We start from the raw sequence: 19,589 nt of genomic DNA, 5'->3' as shown, positions 1-19,589 counted from the left end.
GCCGTCTCCCTTACCAGCTCTCAATTACCAAGCCATTCTGTAACTCTTCACTGCCATCCAGTGCCTAAATAAATATAGCACCTTATTAAAAAAGTGATGGCATAACGTCTGAGTAGCATAAACTTTTAGGAAGCTCTTCAAAACCGATATCTATAAAGACGAAAACTCGATTTTACATAGTGGCGCTCTTTACTTTTACTTATGAAGTTCATAAACCATTGGCTTTATGTTTAAAGATTGCTTTATCCCCTCCCCAAAAATCTAACCATAAGTTTCCTTTGGAGAACAAAAAATACGAATACTACTCATAAATTAGCATCCTTAAAAACGAAAGCAACACTATTTACTTTATAAGGGAATTTAAGACACGTACTTTTTAACAACCTGTATTACTAGCTCAACTACGAAATGAAAAGCACTTGTCGCAACAGGAAGTGGTAATACACCCTATCAAATTGGTCTTCATAACATGGAGGAAGAGTGGATTTGAAGATGAAGTTAACGGCCTAGGCGCGGGCCATTGTATAGTCGCCTGCTTTTCACTGCCATTATTTTCTGGGAGTTGTCCTATGGACGTGCTCTCGGGTGAGGAGTGTTATCTTAGAATAACGATATGTTGTGTGGAAACTGTATGAAAGCAAAGTGTAATATTTAGTCCTAGGGGGATAAGGGGAGCAAGTACCCTTAGCGTAATAATAGGATGTTAACCTAAGCTATTAAAACAGTCTGGAATAGTTGTGTTTACTTTAAGAGCTGTGGGTAGTGATGGAAAATATTGCCGATTAGCTTTTTGTTTTTGGAAAATACCTACGTGATGCTCTCGGCGTTCTTTAAGGTTTGCTTGTCTGGTAGTTTAGATTTTTGTCAGTGTAAGTGGTAGTTTATATTTTTGTCAGTGGAAGTGCTAAGGCAAAACGTGCTTCTGTTAAGTACTTTCATTTTTAAAGAAGTCTTTTTTTTTTCTGATGTGTGTGTGTGTATGTACTTCAAGCTTATCTGTTTGATGTGAAGGTATTTGCTGTGTTGGTGGCATGGTGGGCGGGGTACACGTACCTAAAGATAATTAGCGTTCTTGATGGAGTGCAGTAAAATTGTCTTTTGACCCTGCCTTGTGTAGTTTATTCAGAATATACTTGATTGCTGTCAGATTTTTTTTATGTCGTTTTTAAACTTAATTTTGCATTCCTAGGTAAGTGATAACAAGGGACTCTTTCAGGTACATTGCATAGGCTAGTGGAACATGACAGTTTGGATTTGCCCTGCATATTTTTTGTTTACGGTAAAATCATTTTGATATTCACAACAGCATGTGCTCTCTATAACAATAGCAGAGCCTTGCTGAAAGTAATTGGATGAAACTGTCAAGATGTTTTGAATAAGCATAATTGCTTGGTGTATCTGTTCCCCTTTCCCTTTTTTATAGAGTTGTGATTAAAAAAATATTAATACCATGTTACTGATGAGTCTGTCTTCACTGCTAGTTTGTGTAAATGTAGACACTAACTTTTATTATTGTCAAGTGTGTATGTATGTGTGTGTGTGTGTGTGTGTGTATATATATATATATATATATATATATATATATATATATATATATATATGTCCCGTGTGTACATGTCACGTATGTGTATGTATATGTATATATATATATATATATATATATATATATATATAATGTGTGTGTATGTATACGCAAACAACCCTCTAGTGCCAAGGAAATGTAGTTTTCCAGCCTTAAGGAAGAAAGTTGTATAGGAATGATACAGACATACATAATATGTCATAACATCTGATCCATGTCAAAGATCACTTTGCATTCTTATTAAATATAATAAACTGGGTTTAATTTGGTATTGCTTGTACTTGGATCTGATGAGGGCAGAATTGCTCATGTCTTAACGTAATAAACCATGGTTTAAACAAGCAGCATCAGTTTAAATCCTGTTTTCTTATGTTTAATAAGAATTCAGAGTAATCTTAGACACACATCTTGCATAAGATGTTATGACAGCAGTAATTCGTATGCATATGTAGGTTCATAGGAGATTACTAGGTTAACTGCTCAAGACCCCTTATAAGCCTAGTTGTACCCAGATTTTATCCAGTTTTCTATCTTTAAGGGAAAGATAAGGGTCAGCAAGCAGGTTTTTGACTTTTTTTGTTTTGTTTTACAGACTGCCTCTGTACGTGATGTGGGAAATCGCAAATTCACTCTTGGGGGTGGTACCCAACAATTGATCTTGACTGCACTTAGATGGCCAGGGAAGGGCTTTGCTTCACATGAATAGGAAGCTTGTTCTAGAGGAGGGGCAGTGTCTGGGACACACATGTCTCTCCAGCATGATCTGTTCATGTCAGAGATCAGGTTTAGAACCTTGGAGTGGGTAACCCTCGCACAGTTAATTTTGCGAATGTGCAACATTCAAATCAGGGCTGGGTTAGAGACTGCCTTGTAGGTCAGGTGTAGATGATCCCTCGGTAATCGGTAGGAAACTGAATACAGTGATCGAGTTTTTAGTCTGTCTGCATATGACATGTTGGTTATACCTGGTATTCTTTTGGTGAGAAACCTCTGTTGCAGATGCCTGGTGAGGTAATGCCAGTGGGTGCATTGTAATCAATTATTGGTCTGATGAAGGCTGAGTGCAGCAATACTATGACATCTTTGGTCTGGATGCCATGCCCTTAGTAATAAGCTGAGTCATGTAAAAGATTTTCGGTACTTGTGTATTATTGCAACCACATGGCAACCAACTCACTGTGGAAATGTTGACGTCCTTCAGGTATCACTGAAATTATTAGCATTATTTTCTCAGAAATTATTTATTACAATGTTGTTTGTTTTCTTTATAAATCTTTATAAACCTGTTTTGCCGATATGCGTGTGACATTTCTCTGTTAATGAGAAAGATGCCGACAGGGGGGAGACACAACAATTTTGTTACCAACATACGACAGACAGATAAAAGCCCGAGCCATGAATGTCCAAAAGTTGCCACAAACAATGTAGGCAAACAGGGAAACAATGCAGTGACAAACAGCCAAAATAGGGGCAGATTTAACATTTATTTTTTGAAAACTTCCAACATACGTAGAACAGGATATCTGGTCCTATGTATTATCCGAAGGAAATGAAGTCTGACTGAAACCTTAACCATCAGAACATAAACATGTCAACTGCCGAATATTTTACACACTGAAGTTATCGCCACATACAGACTTTACAGCCCACTTCAGATAATCATATAAAGTGAGCAAACGGCTCACCCTTTCGCCACAATCTATGTAATAGTACATCAGATGCTTTAGCTGTGTAAAAGTATACCCTTTCAGTTTCTGATGACAAGGATAGTATCCCAACATGCAGTAAATGACAGGTGCTACCGATCGACTTTCAGTCCCACTGGACTAACCCTCAAAATCACCAAGCATTGCACTCGGTCATTTAAATCACCAAGTACTGCAGTCAGTCAGCAATGCCATGCGTTCGTGTTTCATACCATTCCAAATGTGGTTGCGATAATACGCAAGTATCAGATTTTCTTTACTACCATGGACACATGGTGATCAAAGTTCAGATTACTGTCAGAGTACCTAGACCTGTCACTGCTGCGTGGTCTCTTAGTGGGAATCCTATCAATGCTGTAATTTACAGGTGTATTTGATTTTCCAAAGGATATCATTATGTACTACTTTGCTTTTAGTTTGAGACCATGGCTCTGACACCAATCATTAGTTTGTATCAGACCTTTCTGTTGGATATCAACATTGTTTGGAGAGTCTGTGATTGTCTTTAACTTGCATTCTTCAGCAGACTTTTTCAGCCAAAGGCCATTTTAAATTTGACGTGACATCTGAAAAGTATATCCCTAACAGAAGGGGGCTCAGCTCCGAGCCCTGTGATACTCCACTGGTGACTGGTCTCTTGCTGGATGTGGATTCCCCCACTTTAACAATGCGTCCTATCAGTGAGCCATTTGGCTGTTCATTTAGTGATGTGTAGGGGTTTATGCCTAAAAATACCCGAGTGGGGTATTGTGTTAAATGCCTTGATCAGGTTAAGGTAGGTGGTATGCACTGTCTTGCCCTCATCCATGGCCTTGGTGACCTTCTCAAAAAAAACAGCTTGAGCAGGCATAGTCTGCCTTGAGGAAGCCGAACTAGATTGGGTCTAGAGTCTGGACATTTCCGATTTCATTGTTAATCAGGTCCATGATTATCCTGTTCGTAGCCTTGCATATGAGGCTAGCATACTTGTAGGTTAGCACTTTCCTGGGGCTGTTGATGGTTCCCTCTTGTGCAGAGGAATGACTGTTGCTGTCCTCCACTCTTCTGGAACAAAGTCTGTCTGGAGACTGGTTAAATAGTGAGAGAGAGTGGGTCTACTAGATCATGTTTCTAGCTATTTAATAGGCACCCTGGGGTTCTGTCAGGGGCCAGTTGATGCTGTGGTGTTATCTTTAGAGAGCACAGCAACAACCTGTTCTTTTGTGATAACAGGCAAAGGAATGGTAGGGGGTATTTCATGGTGAGTGCCCTCAGGAGATGAGGGTGTGAGTATTGGTAGTGCTATCTACAGCTAATTCAGAATATTGCTGAGTATTTCCTTTAAGATTTCGGACATAACTAAAAATGCTCTGTGGTTATCCTTTGCTTGGGACGCTGTTATAGTCTCGTATTATCTTTTGAAGACTTGACTAGTTCCCCGATTTTCCTGTTGAGACTAATGAGGGATTTTTTTTCTCTGTGTGCCCTCACTCACAACATAAGGAAGGAATTTCTGTATAGAAAGTCTTATTTGTGCCAGGGGTCCACCAGGGTGACTTGTTTTTCCGGCTAGACCCGGGTTTAGTTTGCTCAGGTACAGCCATTTCTATGTGGATGTTTATGTGGCTGTACAGGACATTCATATATACTTCTATGTAGGTCTCTCTGTTTTCCGGATTAGGGGGAGCTTTAAAATGACCTTTGCTATCGCTTAATAGAGGGTTATTTGCCCTGGAAAAATTCTTTAGGGTTTGATTGGGGTTCTGCTGTAACATTTATTTCAAAGGAAACTGATTTATGGTCTGATCTTACCAATGAGGACATTACACGGGGGAGGTACTGAGCTCCCCCATGTTTGTGAATACAGTGTTAAGGATATTTGATCCCCTAGTGCAGACTGACTGTTCCAGAGCGTTTGCATTGACAGTCCAGGAATCTCTGAGCCTGTGTGTTAGTGGTCGTTTTGTTTCCCAGTTTATGGAGAGGTAGTTAAAATCACACGTGGGTAGTCTGTTGGGATGGATGATTAGTGATTCTAATAACTTCAGGCATGCCGAGTGGTTTTCATGGTGGGAGATCTGTAGCTAGCGATGATATGGTGGGGGATGTTGCCTATGGTCAGCTGGAGGTGTAGGTCAAGCGAGTTATCATGCTTGACCATGTCTAGAGGTGTTATTGTTTATATAAATGGAACACCTCCTCTCCATTTTTTTTTTCCCCTTTTCATGGGTTTGCCCTTTTTTGCTTATATATATATATATATATATATATATATATATATATATATATATATATATATATATATATATATATATGACCAGTCTTTTTTTCCCCATTTTTGCACATGAGGATTGGGGTGCAACTTCAGCAGTGGTTGTCATCAAGAGCCTATGCCATGCCAGACACGCGTGTGTACGCTCATATGTATGGTTAGTATAGAGTATTCAGTCCAACTGTTGAATGTCTTTGGGTGATCTGGTTTCCTTGCACGTTTCAGAGAAAAGCAGTGCAAACACAGGGATGACATGCTGGCTCCTCACAGAAGGTGGTACCTAAGCTGAGAGTCGAATGGGATGTCTATTGCTGTGAGGTGACACCACCACTTTGCCGCTCAAGTATGTTGTATGTCTAATATACATATTTGTGCGTGTATGTGTGATACATATATAAAAACACACACTGGAGAGTCTTTGTCAGAGGTTTGTGCACTTGAACATTGAAAAAAGGTTGAATCTTAGATTAGATTAAAAAAATAAATAAATGTTGGGGGGGGGCAAGCCCCCTTGCACTCCATGCTGCTAGTATATATAAGTTGGCATACAAAGGAGAATGTTTTCATAATACTGTACAGAAGTTATAAGTAATCATTCTGCGTAGGTAGCTGCAGTTGGAATCAAAGCTTCATTTTCAAAGTTTGTAGTACACTTTCTTTAATATTAAATCAGCTAATGCAGACTCTGTTGGTCCCTGAGGAAAATAATTTTATTTACTATTGTACATATAGCTGCGGTAGCATTGTCGCCTCACAGTAAGACGCTGTCCGGTTCGATTTTCAGCTAGAGCATTTTCTGCGTGGAGACTTGCGGGAATGGGCGTACCTTCGTTGAAGGTTGTGCGTCAGGCCTGGCAAGCCAGTATGTAAAAGTCAACTGCCAATCATTAGCAGACCGGAGTTCCGCTGTGGCGACCCCTAACCGGGAAAAGCCGAAAGACACAAACAAAACATATACCTTTTTACAAAGGGGAGTTTCACTGGCTTAATAATGTTAAATTACAGGTAGTGATCTAGTGGCATTTATTTTTTTGGCAGTGTGTAATTCTAATTTTTTGAATTAATGAGGTTTGGGTGGCCTAACTGTCATTTTCCACTTTTTTAATAATAACCTTGGATATACTTTGGTAGCCATTATAAGCCACTCTTTCTGGTTGAGATGGATCATATTCACTGTGTAGTGTTACTTCCGCAACTTGCATTAACAAAATGAATGAATGTCAATGCTAGTTAATTTTGTGATGTGGAATTAAGAACCGTCTCGGAAACTTGTAGTAATTTTATATATAATTCTTGTATTAAGTCTGGCTTTGCCTAGAGAAAAACTTTTTTTTTTTTGTTGTATATGTGAGATGCGATGAAGTGCTCCTCATGTGCAGCCTGATGCTTTTATGTTAAGCATTCTTACGTCTATTGCTGGATGTGATGTAGTTTTACTAGTAGCCATTTAGTGAGATTTGAGACTTATTAGTTGCTCCACCTCTTCCCCCATTAAGTGTTTTCATACAGCTTTCTTGTTCGTAACGTTTGTTGGATTTCTATTATTACTGTGCAGGAGGTTATCCTGAGACATGCATGCACTCTGATGTTGTTGTTCTGTTAAGCTATGAAGTTTATTTTGTTTAGTAAATTCTCAAAGCTCACATTGTTGATGCTGCGGTAGCATTGCCTCATAGCAAGATGTTGTCCCGTTCGATTCTCAGCTAGAGCGTCTTCTGTGTGGAGGCATACGTGAATGGGGCGTGCCTTCATTGAAGGTTGTGCGTCAGGGCTGGTAACCTGGTTCGTAAAAATCCACTACCACTCATTAGCAGACTGGAGTTCCGCTGTGGCGACCCCTAACCGGGAAAAGCCGAAAGACACAAACAAGTAAATTCTCAAAGCTTCTCATGGCAGCAGACAATATTATGCTAATTAAACTTTTTTGTCAATAGGAAACAAAATACAATTCTTCCCAGTTCCATAGCTTAGGGGGATGGGTACTTTTCTGTTATCGAGGCAACACTTGTAAAGAGTTGTTAGAATGTTAAAACGCGCTCACAATGATTTCACCGTGAATGTTTTGGAATACCTACAAAAGGCTTGTTCTCCCTTTGTGAGTGTTAGTAATCCCCCCCTCCTTGAAAGAATTGCACTTTATATGCTGTACTTCTGTTTTTAAAGCGTAAATGCACACACTGTCAACAAATAGAGCACTAGCGGTTGCTTAGGTGGAGTTATTTTCACTTCTGAAGGTGTGGCAGACAGTACACTCAGTGAAAAACTGGCTCGCAACGATGCCCTCGAGTGTTGCTGAATGAGTGTCACAGGAGTCTCATTGGAGTCTGCACTTGGATTGTTTTAATTTATAGCATGTCTTGACTGATGGGCGAAGAGTTGTCCGGGACACACTTCGTGAGAGACAAGAAAATTGAAAATAGTAGCATGCAGATATGACAGTGTGTCTGAAGCCCATGAGACCGCAGTTCTTAATGTTCCTCAGATGTTTTATTCATTTATTTTTTTTGGCAGAAGAAAGCCTGACGTGAGCGGATGTTCCATTTCCATCATGCATAGAAAGCATTTTACGCAATTACATTATAACCCGTATTTTTTGCCTAAATTTGGGCTGGGACATTTTCACTGACACTGCCATCACAGTTGCTTAGCAGTGATGATGTGTACACATTTTCTTTAACAGTATGTTGTAATACATACTTTAAAGGTTTCCTGATTTTCACCTTAAAATTTAGTTTGATCATCTGTTAAATCACTGAGAGGCCTGAAATCACTCAGTATACGCCATCACGCAATGACGTTGTTAGTGCAGCACTCTTTTACAAGTGTTGCCCCGATTTCGGAAAAGTACAGAGGGATGAAGCCCTAAATAAGATTCTGATGATGTGTTTGATTAGTGTTTTGGGTACTGTAGAAGGAGGGGAGGGGGCTTTGAGTAAAGTGTCAGTTATTGCTCTCGGCTCATGAGTGCATTCTGTGTGGCTGTATCACACCCAGGCTGCCTTTTTTAACCCTAATTAAAAGATCCATAAGTGCTTCTAGTCATACTTTTGAGGGTGGTGAACTTCACACTTCCTTAGGTACCTATTGCATAGTTTGAGTCCTATAGCTTTCCACTGTGCTGCCATTACTTAAAGTCCAGTCTACACGCACTCCTGCAAGTTGTGTTTTGTTTTGAAAGCTTTGTGACTTTGCATGCTCATTAGTAACTTATTGCATCCAGGTAATCACACGTGCTACACAATTTCAGGTAAGTGTAGAAGAACATATATCACTTCAGAAAGGAGGAGGAGGAGAAAGATGGCAGTATATGCCATGTGCTATAGTGAACATTGGATTCACACGGCAGTGGTGGAGGAGACATAATAGGCCCATTATCCTCTGAAAATATTCTTAAGTGACCTTGCTTACTAAAACATCCAGTTTCTCTTAATTGCCATTTCAGGCTTTAGCAGCTTTGTGCTCAGTAATGAGTAGTGTATTGTGGTGCTTATTTCAAGGCTGGGAATGTTTACAGATGTTGCAGTTCTGTTTTTGAGTTATGCTTCTGTAGTAGGCCTTTTGTTATATGGATAACTTGTTTACATTCTGTCTGGTAGTTTAAAGTTTGAAACCAGGTGGCTTGTTAGTCTAAATGGCTTAATTTTTGCTGTAGCTAACGTGACGTTAGTATTATTCTGTGGCTTTTCATATTCTTGAAGTGAGCTTTACCCCGTAGGCCTGATTTCAGTTTCCTAATTCTCCACTTTAAAATACTATGCGATTCTTGACAAGTCACTTAGCTGAAAAATTACTTTTGATTTGACTCAGAAAAGAGCCTGTTATGAATGGATATTACCCAGTCTAACACCCACATTTAAGTCTGGATAGCCAGACTAGCTTATGTTGGGCAGCAATTTGTTTAACTTTTAATTTTCAAACATAAGTCCTAGGAATCCTCTGTGGTATGAGCTCTGACACAGCGATGCAAGTTGGGGGGGGGGGGGGCTGAGTTCTGATCATTGGTCACTGTTTAAAGTTTGCATGTTTTCCCCATATTTGTTTGGGTTTTCTGGTTTATTTGTGTGTGTATGTACAGGTGTGCACGTTTGTTTGTGGTACAGTTTGTGCTTATTTAAAGCAGGAGATTGGATATTCTGTTTGATTCTCCATTGGGTGCCTTCTGTGTAGAGTATGTCTTTCTTCCCTACTTCTGTTTTCTTCCAGTTTCCAAAGTTGTGATAGGTGAATTGGTGGTGTTCAAAATTGACCGGTAGGTACGTGTGCAGTGTGTGAGTGAGTTTGCATTCCGAGATAGACCATTGCTTTTATCATAACAGGTTTCAGTGCCTCATAGCTGCTGGAATGGACTCCAGCATCCTTGTCACCCTGTAAAGTTGATCAGAAAATGGAGGAATGAACACGTGTGTGTTTTGAGACTCGTTGCAGGGGCAGCTGCTTTCTTAAATTCTCCAGCATGAGGGATTGCACCCCCCTCCTAGACTTTTGCAACTTATTATTTTAGGAACTCTGCTTCAAACTACAAGGAATACTAAATCTTGCAGTCTCTGATTGTATTTTGCCATTCACTGTTCATTCTGAAGTTTTAAGATCACTGTTTAGGCCTCAGACTTCACAGGTGCCTGGACTGCTTAGTAGAGGAAACTGGAAGTGTGCTTTGAAATCTTTACTTTCCGATCCTGCATCACTGTTGCTATGCTGAGAAAATGGAATAGCCAGAGGCTTTTTGATTATTAATGCCATATTTTTTATTTCAGGATATTTTTACCTGTACTCTTTCATGCTTGCAGCATCTTGATGAGTTTTTGTTCATCATTGATGTTCTCCTAGGCCAGTAGTGATTTCTGTTGCACAATAAAAACAGCAAGCCAATATAGGTGAGCCATGTAACTCCTTTAAGATGTGATTTGTATGTGGAATTTAATTAAGCCTCTAGAAAAATCAGGAGAAATTACAAGTTCATTCATATAAGCAGTTCCTTCTGTTCAAAACATTGCAGCAAGCAAGCCTTCTGGTACTGTGGGTTGCTGTTCCCCATAGCTGTAAATAAAAATTACGAAGAAAACATTAAAACTTAGAGCTGTATGTCTTTCTAGGTTTTCCCCGTTTTGCTATTATAACAGTCACCAAAAATTAACACACTTACTAGTTACCTGTTGCTCTATAAAGTACCTACTATGTTTTTGTTACTGTTTTTGAGATGCCTTTTCATTGATGCCCAGACCAGTTGCAGCATGGCTCCCCCCATGCTTTCACAGTCGCTGCCTGTGACAAGTTGACAGAGGCCATCTTTAAAACTCAGGGCAAGGCAGTCTTTTGCCCTCTGTTCTTTTATCATTTGTACTGGGGCACTTAAGTTCTTTGTTTTGGAAATGTCTTAACATCCTCCGTGGTACTGCAGTTTTCAAATCGGCATCATCTTTTTGGATGCTAGCATCTGTGCCATCAGCATCTTTGCCAGTGCCATTACCTTCTATGGAGTTCTTTTGCTGCTAGGATCATTGTCCTTCAATGTGTGCAGCTCCTATGTCTATCAATTCTCTTCCTTAAAATGCTGATGCTTGTAGTGCCAGTGCCGTAACTGTTGATGACAAATTTTCTGGCACTGGTGCTATTTAAAGTTATCCAACATTTGAGGCAGGTGATGTTTGCTCCCTGTCCCTTGCTGTGGATCTTTTGAGTATTCTGCTGTGGTAGCAGTAGACAGCTACTTCAGTAGCTTTGAGTACCAGCTCCAACATCCTATATTTGAACCATCTGTCCTAATTATAGAGCTTTAGACCCCGTCCTCCCAAAAAGCTCTGAAAAGCACTGTCCAAAACTAAGTTCTGAATTTCCCTGCCAAGGGTTTGGGTAAGGAGAGTTTAAATTACTTCACCTTGACTCCCCACCCTACAAGTGACCCTGCATTTGGGGAGTAGTAAGAGTTAGTGGCAGCTCATGTGCTGAAAAGCTGATTGCATTCACTCCTCTTAATGCAGAGTTGAAGACTAGTAGCATCACTCGGCATTCTTCAGTGATTTCTCTCCCTCCATTCTGGATGTCTTGGAAGATGACACTAGGATTTTGAGGGAAATAACCTCGGCTTTAAGAAGGCCAGTCCCCTTGTTGAAGAGGCTGTCTTGACCAATGGATACCTTTTAAGTTGGATATGGTGTTCTTGGTGGTCCTCAAGAAGTCTTTACTGCAAGTTTTCTTATGTATTAGATGGTCAGGAGCTATGTTCAGTCTTGGGAAGCATTTCTATATACCTGTATTTTTATCTTTTTGAACACTTTAATCTGATGTTGTCCTTTTCATTTCATTAACCTGTGGGTTTCAGTTCTGGTCCTTGGAGCTGAATTGGCTGCATTTTCTAGCTTGAGCTTCTTGACTTGAGCTCTCCGGAAGGTGTCTGCTATGGCGCCTTTGGCTCCGGTGGGGCAACTCTTGGTGGTTTGGAGTCCCTCAGCTTTTGAAGTGGTGGAGATGGTTCTTTCCCAGCCAAGGCGACTCTTGGTGCTTTTTGCCACAGTACTTTCCCCTCCTCATTCTGGTTTGGTGCTCAAGGTCTGCAGTCTGCTGTGTGGACAGCCACTCCCTCAAAGCCTCCACAGTCTTCCAATCTCAGAACCCCTAGCGTCTTCAGATACCTCCCTGGAGTGTCCCACCAAGGAGGCCCCCTGGAAGAGGCAGTGCAAAAGACACACTAATTCCCCTATCGAATCATTCACCATAGAGAGAGATTTTGGGGAAGGATCCCTAAAATCCCCACCCAGTGTTGTCTCCTTTGGAGACATCTTAGAAATCCAGCGTCAGCAGGGTGGTTGGACAGCCCAAAACCCTTCCCTGGAGGAATTGGTGCTGTGAAAGGCTTTGGGGTCAGCCCATCTACTACCTGGAATCTTTATGCTAGGCAGCCATTCATTCTTCCATCCCCAAATGCCACAGTGACTACTGATGCCTCCCAGTTAGGGTGGGGGCAGGCATTATCTGGGTTGAACAGTCCAAGGCATGTGGATGTCCCAGGAGACCAAGTTGTATGTTTGTGGTGTATTGGAGATGAGAGCAGTTCTCCTAGTGCTGTGGGAATTTGACAGGTTTCTCCCTGTGGGGATTATTGCAGTCCAAACAGACTACATGTCAGTAGTTTGGTACATCAACAAACAGGGAGGAACCGGGTCCTACCCCTATGTCAAGAGGCGATGAGGGTTTGGCAGTGGGAAATCAACCACTTTCTGGTAGCGATGCACATTCTGGGGAGTCCCACATATTAACAGACTGGCTCAGTTGAGTATTACTGACTTCTCACGAGTGGTCTCTGAACCAGTCAACAGGAGACATGATCTTTCAGAAGGGGGATCATCCTTGCTGTGATCTGTTTGCTTCCCCTTTCAACAACAAATGCAGCAGTTACTTTCCCTTGTTCCCTCCGCAGGGACAGTCACCCAGGGATGCTCTAGTCCATGCTTGGCTGTCTCTTCTGTATGCCTTTCCACCTCCTACCTCTAATTACCAAGTTCTTGATGAAAGCTTTCAGGTTGCAGAGCAAAGTTATCCTCATTGCCCCCTTCTGGCCTTGACAAACCTGATTCACCTTCCTTTGGTCCCATCTGGTTTGCCGTCCAATAAAGTTAGATCCCAGATATGCTCTCTCACCCATCTGGGTATCCCCATCCAGACATATAGGTTTTGAAGCTAAATGCATGGTTTCTCCACTTCCAATGATGGCAAGATTTCCCAGGCTTTCTTTCCTTATTCGAGAAATTTTAGTCTCCTCACACAAGTCTTCTGACTTGTAAGGTTTATAAGTGGAAAAGATTTGCTATTTGGGCAGAAGGGAAACAATTGGATCCTTTACTGCACCAGTTGCAGTTGTGCTTGACTTTTTTTTTTGCTTCCCTTTTCCATGCAGGAGCTAGTCATTCTACTGTCAAAGTCCAACTAGCAGCCATATCCAATTTTCACTTGATTCTTTATCCCTTGTCTCTTCTAAACTCTGTAAAACTTTCCTCAGGGGCACTTTTCTACTATGGCCTCCAGTAAAAGATCTAATCCTCTGTGGGGTCTGACAATTTTACAAGCCGTGGTTCACCTGCCCTTTGAACCTGCAGCCACTTTGAATTTGAAATTCCTTTCCTGGAAAACGCTTTTTCTGGTAGCTATTAATTCTGCCAAAAGTATCTGAATTCCAGGCCCTTCCTTCCAAATTCTGTTACCAAAGTTTTGGTAGCTAGATGGTTGAAGGACTGTATTACCTTTATTCCTCCCAAAATGTTCCCTTGCCAGGACAAATTAGGCCAACTCCACAAGATCCATGGCTACTTCTCAGGCCTTTTGGATTAGTCTGTCCATTGAGGACATTTGTGCTGCAGCTACTTGGTCTAATCCTCACATGTTTGTTACGCATTACAAATTGAACATTCTATCCAGAAATAGAAGTGCCTTTGGCTGTGTTCTCTGGAATATCCTTCTGTAAGGGCCACCCTGGATCTTAGTAGCTGGGGGACTCTGTCCCACAGGTTAATGAAATGAAGAGGACATCCGATAAAGAAGTTGCGTTCTTACTGTAATGTTCCATCTCTGTTGTCCATCTTCATTTCCATTAACCTTCCTGCCCCCTATCCCCCTGTGCAAGTCTTTGGGAAGCCTGGTTGAATGTATAAAAAAATCTCTGATGCTTACGTTGAGCTCTTGTTGTTTAGAGTTCTATATTTTCTCGAATATAGATCGTTTGCCAACAAAGGCAAAGCACAAAATCTGAGGTACGTTGGGGGAGTGAGGCATTATGGGTATAGGGAAGAGCTCGAGCCAGGAAGCTCAAGCTGGAAAATGCAGCTGGTACTTGGTTTGACTAAATCTCACCCAATGGGCCTCTAAAGGTAAAAGATGGTAACTCAGGCCACAGTCTCTTGAATGTAGACAGCCTCCTAGTCCATGTAGTGTGTAATGCAACAAAGGGAGCTCAAGAGCTGTAAGATCTAGCGTAGCCTTTCCATCTTTAATTGGGGCTGTGCCTTCCAAGGGGTAGTGAAGACAACCTTCATGGAATCTTCCCTCTCAGGGTTTTGTTTGGAACGGAAGCCCATGAATGCCTTTTAAAGTAAGAGAAGCAGGTTAAAACCCAGACTGCTCTGGGTGTTAAATTTCACTTGCACTATTTTTCCTTCATGAGGCAGTGGAGTCAGTATGGGATATGGTTTCCTTGCAGCCACAGGAGAAGCCTCAGCAAGAGGCCACTAGCGCCAAACTAAATAATAGGTCTAACTTCCTTCAGTATTGCAAGCCTAGAAACAAGGCTGTCTAGTCTGCACTAGAAAGATGTGATCCATTCATAGGAGAACAGCAGTTTGGAGATCTTTCCCAAATGCCCCATTTTGGAAGCAGTCAGAAGTTACGTTCTTCCACATATCTGCCTGGAAGGTGATCACCAAAGACAGGTGGGTGAAGACTTGATATTCGGAGAATAGTCGCTTGCTTTCCTTTTCAATTAAGCCTGCCCAGCAGCATCACAAATATGCAGCAGATGAAACTACCTTCTCTGACCAGGTAAAGCATTGTAGATAAGATACTATTACAGGTTCTCTTTGTTGCCAAGATACTATTACAGGTTCTCTTTGTTGCCAAAGAAAATTACAGTATTTCATGGCAGCACTGGATTTGAGTGACTTAACCTTGTTAATTCCTGAACTAACTTTTTTCGTAGTCCCAAAATACTGTCCTTGCGTGCTTGTTTAAAAGGATATTGATGTGCTGCTTGGGCCTTAGATCGATTGCCACGGTTTTCAGGAGGAGATCCTTGGGAGAGGTTTGTTTCTGAACTTCAGTCAGTATTTTTCCCACTCCCAAGGTGTTCAGATACAAGTCTGTGTTTAGCAGCTTGGCAGGTATTGTGAGGAGCTGGATTTATTTATGGAAGCTGTGGCTTCTTGTAGGGAGTCTGCATAGGCGTTCTCAAAGGATTCGCCAGGGAATGGAATAATCTAAAGGATACTTTTTTTTTTATTTATTGGGTGCACCTGAGACATCAATCTGTGCTGGGCCTGATTTCTTCAGGACAGGTTAATTGCTATGCAGTCTACAAGGTTTTAGATTTTTGCACCCCATGCTTTTGGTGGAATTTTGCCTGAAGACCTTGTGTCTCATGGCAGCAGCTGTAATTATGCCATGTGCCAAGCTGTAAGTGAGGGTCTTCCTGTGGATAGTCCAGTTTGTGTTTCAGTTTCCTGTCTTTTGTGTCGTAATTTGCTAGGGCCTGCAGGATGTTCTTCATCTCACATTGCTGCAGTCCTGACACTTGGGGTAGTCCGCTGTCCCAGTCGGCCCGAATACCAAAGTATAAGGCTGACGTCGGTCAAGGCGCATTAGTCTGACGTCAGGATGTCAGGGTACAAATGCGCATGACCGACGTCATTTCCTCAGTCTTTTTTGCCGCATGGTCCGATGCAGAAGCAGTTTTGCAAGTGCAGGTTGGCGTTCTGAGATTTTCCGAAGTCGGAGTTTCAGACTGAATCCAAGTTGGCTAAGTACCGGAATATTTTGGTTTTCTTGCCTCAGTATTTTACCGGATGTCAGAAAAAGTGAATAACTGTATTTCTTGTGGGAAACAGATACCTCATAGGGATTACCATACCTTGTGTATACCTTGCTTAGGGCCTGAGCACGACGTTGTTGGCTGTCGCTCTTGTGCTAGATTTAACAAACGCACTATAAAGAGAAGATTAGATTGTGCCAGGTTAGTTTTGGGAAGCGTGTAATTATAAGATGCCGCCGAATGCTCCGACGGGCGCGTCGCCAAAAAAGCGCAAGGACAAAACCGCTAAGCCTAGGTTGGAAGAACCGTCCGTGCGGACGCCGGTTCTTTAGAGGGCTCGGTGGAGCCAGAGGTTCAGCCAGAAATTTCTTTGGAATCCCAGGGTGAGACTTTATTACTGCAAGATGTGACCTCTCAGGAGGTAGGCCAGGCGGAAGGGGCTTCTCAGGTAGCTGTTCTTCCCTCCCTTCCTAAGGTGGTTAGGCCCTCCCTGCTGTTTCCAAGGCTTCTCCCAGGGGCAGGCCAGGTTTTGTTTCAGGTGTTACCCCTAGTTCTTCAGGGTCTGTACCTAAGAAGCATATGCTTAAGATGGCAGAAGATTTGATTACTATGATTAGAGGTTCTATGCCCCCTCCTGATAAGAGGCCTAGGGTGGAACCTGAGCTTGGGAGTTTTGAGCAGTGTTCGGATGCTTCTGAGTCTTGACTGAAGACTTGCAGGAGTATTCCCCTTACTCTGATTCTGATGTAGATGATTCTACTCCTTCTGCTTCTCCTCCTGAGGATTTTTCATTTTCAGAGACTCTTCATTCCATGAGGGAGCATTTTAAATGGGAAGGTCAGGATTTCTCTGATTCCAGGAAAAGGCTTGGCGAATTTTTGTTCCTACCCCAGCATAGGCCTTTACCTATACCTCCTGTTCTAGATGTGGTGGAGGACCTTTCTCCAGAGGCTTCTCTGAACCCTGATTCTTTGCCTCCTGCTCCAGTTAAACCGGATAGATATTATAGGGTGCCTGAAGCTCATAAGTATCTTTTAAGAGTCCTAGGGCAGACCCAGAAACTGTTTCACAGGGGCCTAAAGGTGTTAAGGCTTCTGTTGTTAAAAATCCTGTTCCTCCAGATAAAGAGGCAAGGGCTTTGGATAGATGGGGAAAGAAAGTGTATACTTCTTCCACTTTGGCCATGAGAGCTTTGAATTGCCAGTTTCACATGTTGAAATACCAAAATTATCTCCTTTCTCAATTAAAGTCTAAGGTAGATGCTTTGGCGGAAGGTATTGAGTGTAAAGAGTTGCAGGATTTAGTTCATGTTTCTGAACAGGTGGGTAAGCATTCTTTGCAATGTGGTTTTGATGCTGTGCAGGCCTCTTCGAGGGTGGCTGCCACTGGTTCGGTTCTTCGCAGGCACGCCTGGCTGAGGGATCAGAATTTAGCTGAGCATGTGAAGACAAGGATTTTAGATGCTCCTTTACAATCTGATGTGTTGTTTGGTTCGCCTGTGGAAGCAGTTCTAAAGAAAATGGAAGACAAGGCTAAGTCTATGCAGACTGTTAAAGATTTTTGCAGGTTCAGCCTCCAGTTTAGTAGAAATTGGCCTACCAAGGGGTGGACATATCCTGCTTATGATTCCCAGTCTAGGGGTAGGTCTAGACGTGGTAGGGGCAGAACTCAAGGTTCTTTTAGGCCTAGAACAGGGAGTTCACCTGCTCAGTCTTCTGGTGAGGGCAGGGGCCAGTCCTTTCGTAAACAGACCCAATGACCTGCCTTTTCAGCTGCCAGAATCTTCTCGTCTGGCAGCACCTTTGGGAGGAAGGTTGGCACTTTTCAAGGAAAACTGGAGTTTAATTACCCAAGACAGATGGGTATTGGATATCATTCACCACGGTTACAGGTTTTATTTCCATACCTTGCCTCCTTTCAAAGGCATGCCAGACATTCCTCCTCATCAAAGGAAAGAGGCTCACAAGCAAATTTCTCTGTTACTCCAAATAGGGGCCATTCAGCCGGTTCCTGTGCCAGAAAGGGGCCTAGGATTTTATTCACGCCTGTTCCTAGTACCAAAAAAGGGGAACACGTGGAGACCAATTTTGGATTTATCTATCCTCAACACTTATCTGGACATTCCCAAGTTCAAAATGTTGACGTTACAACAGCTTTTACCTCTGCTGGGCAAAGATCACTGGATGGTAACTTTGGATCTCCAGGAAGCTTACCTTCATGTTCCTATCAGGCTAATTTGCAGGAAGTATCTGCGTTTTCGAGCTGGGAATTCTCATTATCAGTTCTCTGCATTGCCCTTTGGCTTATCTACTGCGCCCAGAGTATTCACAAAGGTTCTGGCTCCAGTGATAGCTTTCTTCAGGCTAAAAGGAATACAAATCTATCCTTATTTGGACGATTGTCTGATTCTGGCTCAAGGAAGGGACGCTTCTTCAGCATTTGGAATATGTGATAGCAGTGCTAAGATGCCTAGGGTATTCTGTGAACGAAATAAAGTCCAGTCTAGTACCCTCTCAAGACATGTGCTTTCTGGGTGTGAGACTGAATACAGCAACCCAGATGGCCTTTTTAACCCCGGACAAACAAAAGAATCTTTCTCTTTACTTCCATCAACTATCTCATCAGTCCGGGCTGACTGCAAGGACAGTCCTTCAAGCCTTAGGGTTCATGGCATCTTGTATTCTGGTGCTTCCCAATGCCAAACTGCATATGAGGAAGCTGCAATGGTATCTCAAAATGTATGGACACAGCACTGCCAGGATTTGGACACTGTCATTCAAATAATACCTTGCATTCAAAAGGAATTTTTGTGGTGGGCTCAGGAATGTCACCTAAACAAGGGACTCTCTGTGACCGGCCAGAGGCGAGTCAGATTCTAACGACAGATGCCTCAGACACAGCTTGGGGAGCTCATCTGAATGGAAAGTGGATACAAGACAAGTGGCCTGCCAGACTGCAGCATCTACATATCAACATGAAGGAGATGTTAGCAGTCCAGTTTGCATTACTGGCTTTCAAGGATTTACTTCTTCCAGGGCAGGTGTTGATTCTAACAGACAACACAACTGTCATGTGGTACATCAACAAACAAGGGGGAACACATTCTTATCCTCTATGCAGGCAAGCAATGATTTTGTGAGAGACTGCATTAAGCTTGCAACTGAATCTTCAAGCAAGGTTTCTGCCAGGAGCACAGAACTCCTTAGCAGATGTGTTAAGCAGGCAAATCATGGATCCCCACGAGTGGAAACTGGATCTTCATGTATTTCAGAAATTGACAGTGTCATGGGGAACTCCAGACATAGATCTGTTCGCTTCTCCACTAAACCACCAGCTGCCAAAGTTTTGCACAAAAAGGTTTCATCACACAGCCTGGAAAGTGGATGCTCTTTCTTTCAGTTGGAAAAATCTTCATGTGTATGCCTTTCCACCTCTGCCTCTCCTCCCAAAGGTACTCCTAAAGGTCAGACAAGGCAAGCCAAGGATGATTTTAATAGCTCCAGATTGGCCTCGGCAGCACTGGTACCCATTGCTGAGGAG

General features: G+C 42.2%; 1 long non-coding RNA gene across 1 annotated transcript in view; it reads left to right on the top strand.

Moving 5' to 3' along the window:
- Window positions 1-329: 329 nt before the first annotated feature.
- LOC122806389 overlaps window positions 330-19,589 on the top strand; it is a 68,406-nt gene continuing 49,146 nt past the window's right edge. Inside the window, exon 1 of the long non-coding RNA XR_006365504.1 lies at window positions 330-585. This is a non-coding gene — a long non-coding RNA (uncharacterized LOC122806389). The remainder of the gene's footprint in view (window positions 586-19,589) is intronic.

Source organism: Protopterus annectens, chromosome 7.part0 (genome assembly GCF_019279795.1).
Source record: "Protopterus annectens isolate FY-2018-M chromosome 7.part0, PAN1.0, whole genome shotgun sequence".
Classification (NCBI taxonomy): Eukaryota; Metazoa; Chordata; order Ceratodontiformes; family Protopteridae; genus Protopterus; species Protopterus annectens.
Note: the sequence above shows the minus strand (reverse complement) of the source record. Positions and strands in the feature narration are given on the sequence as shown.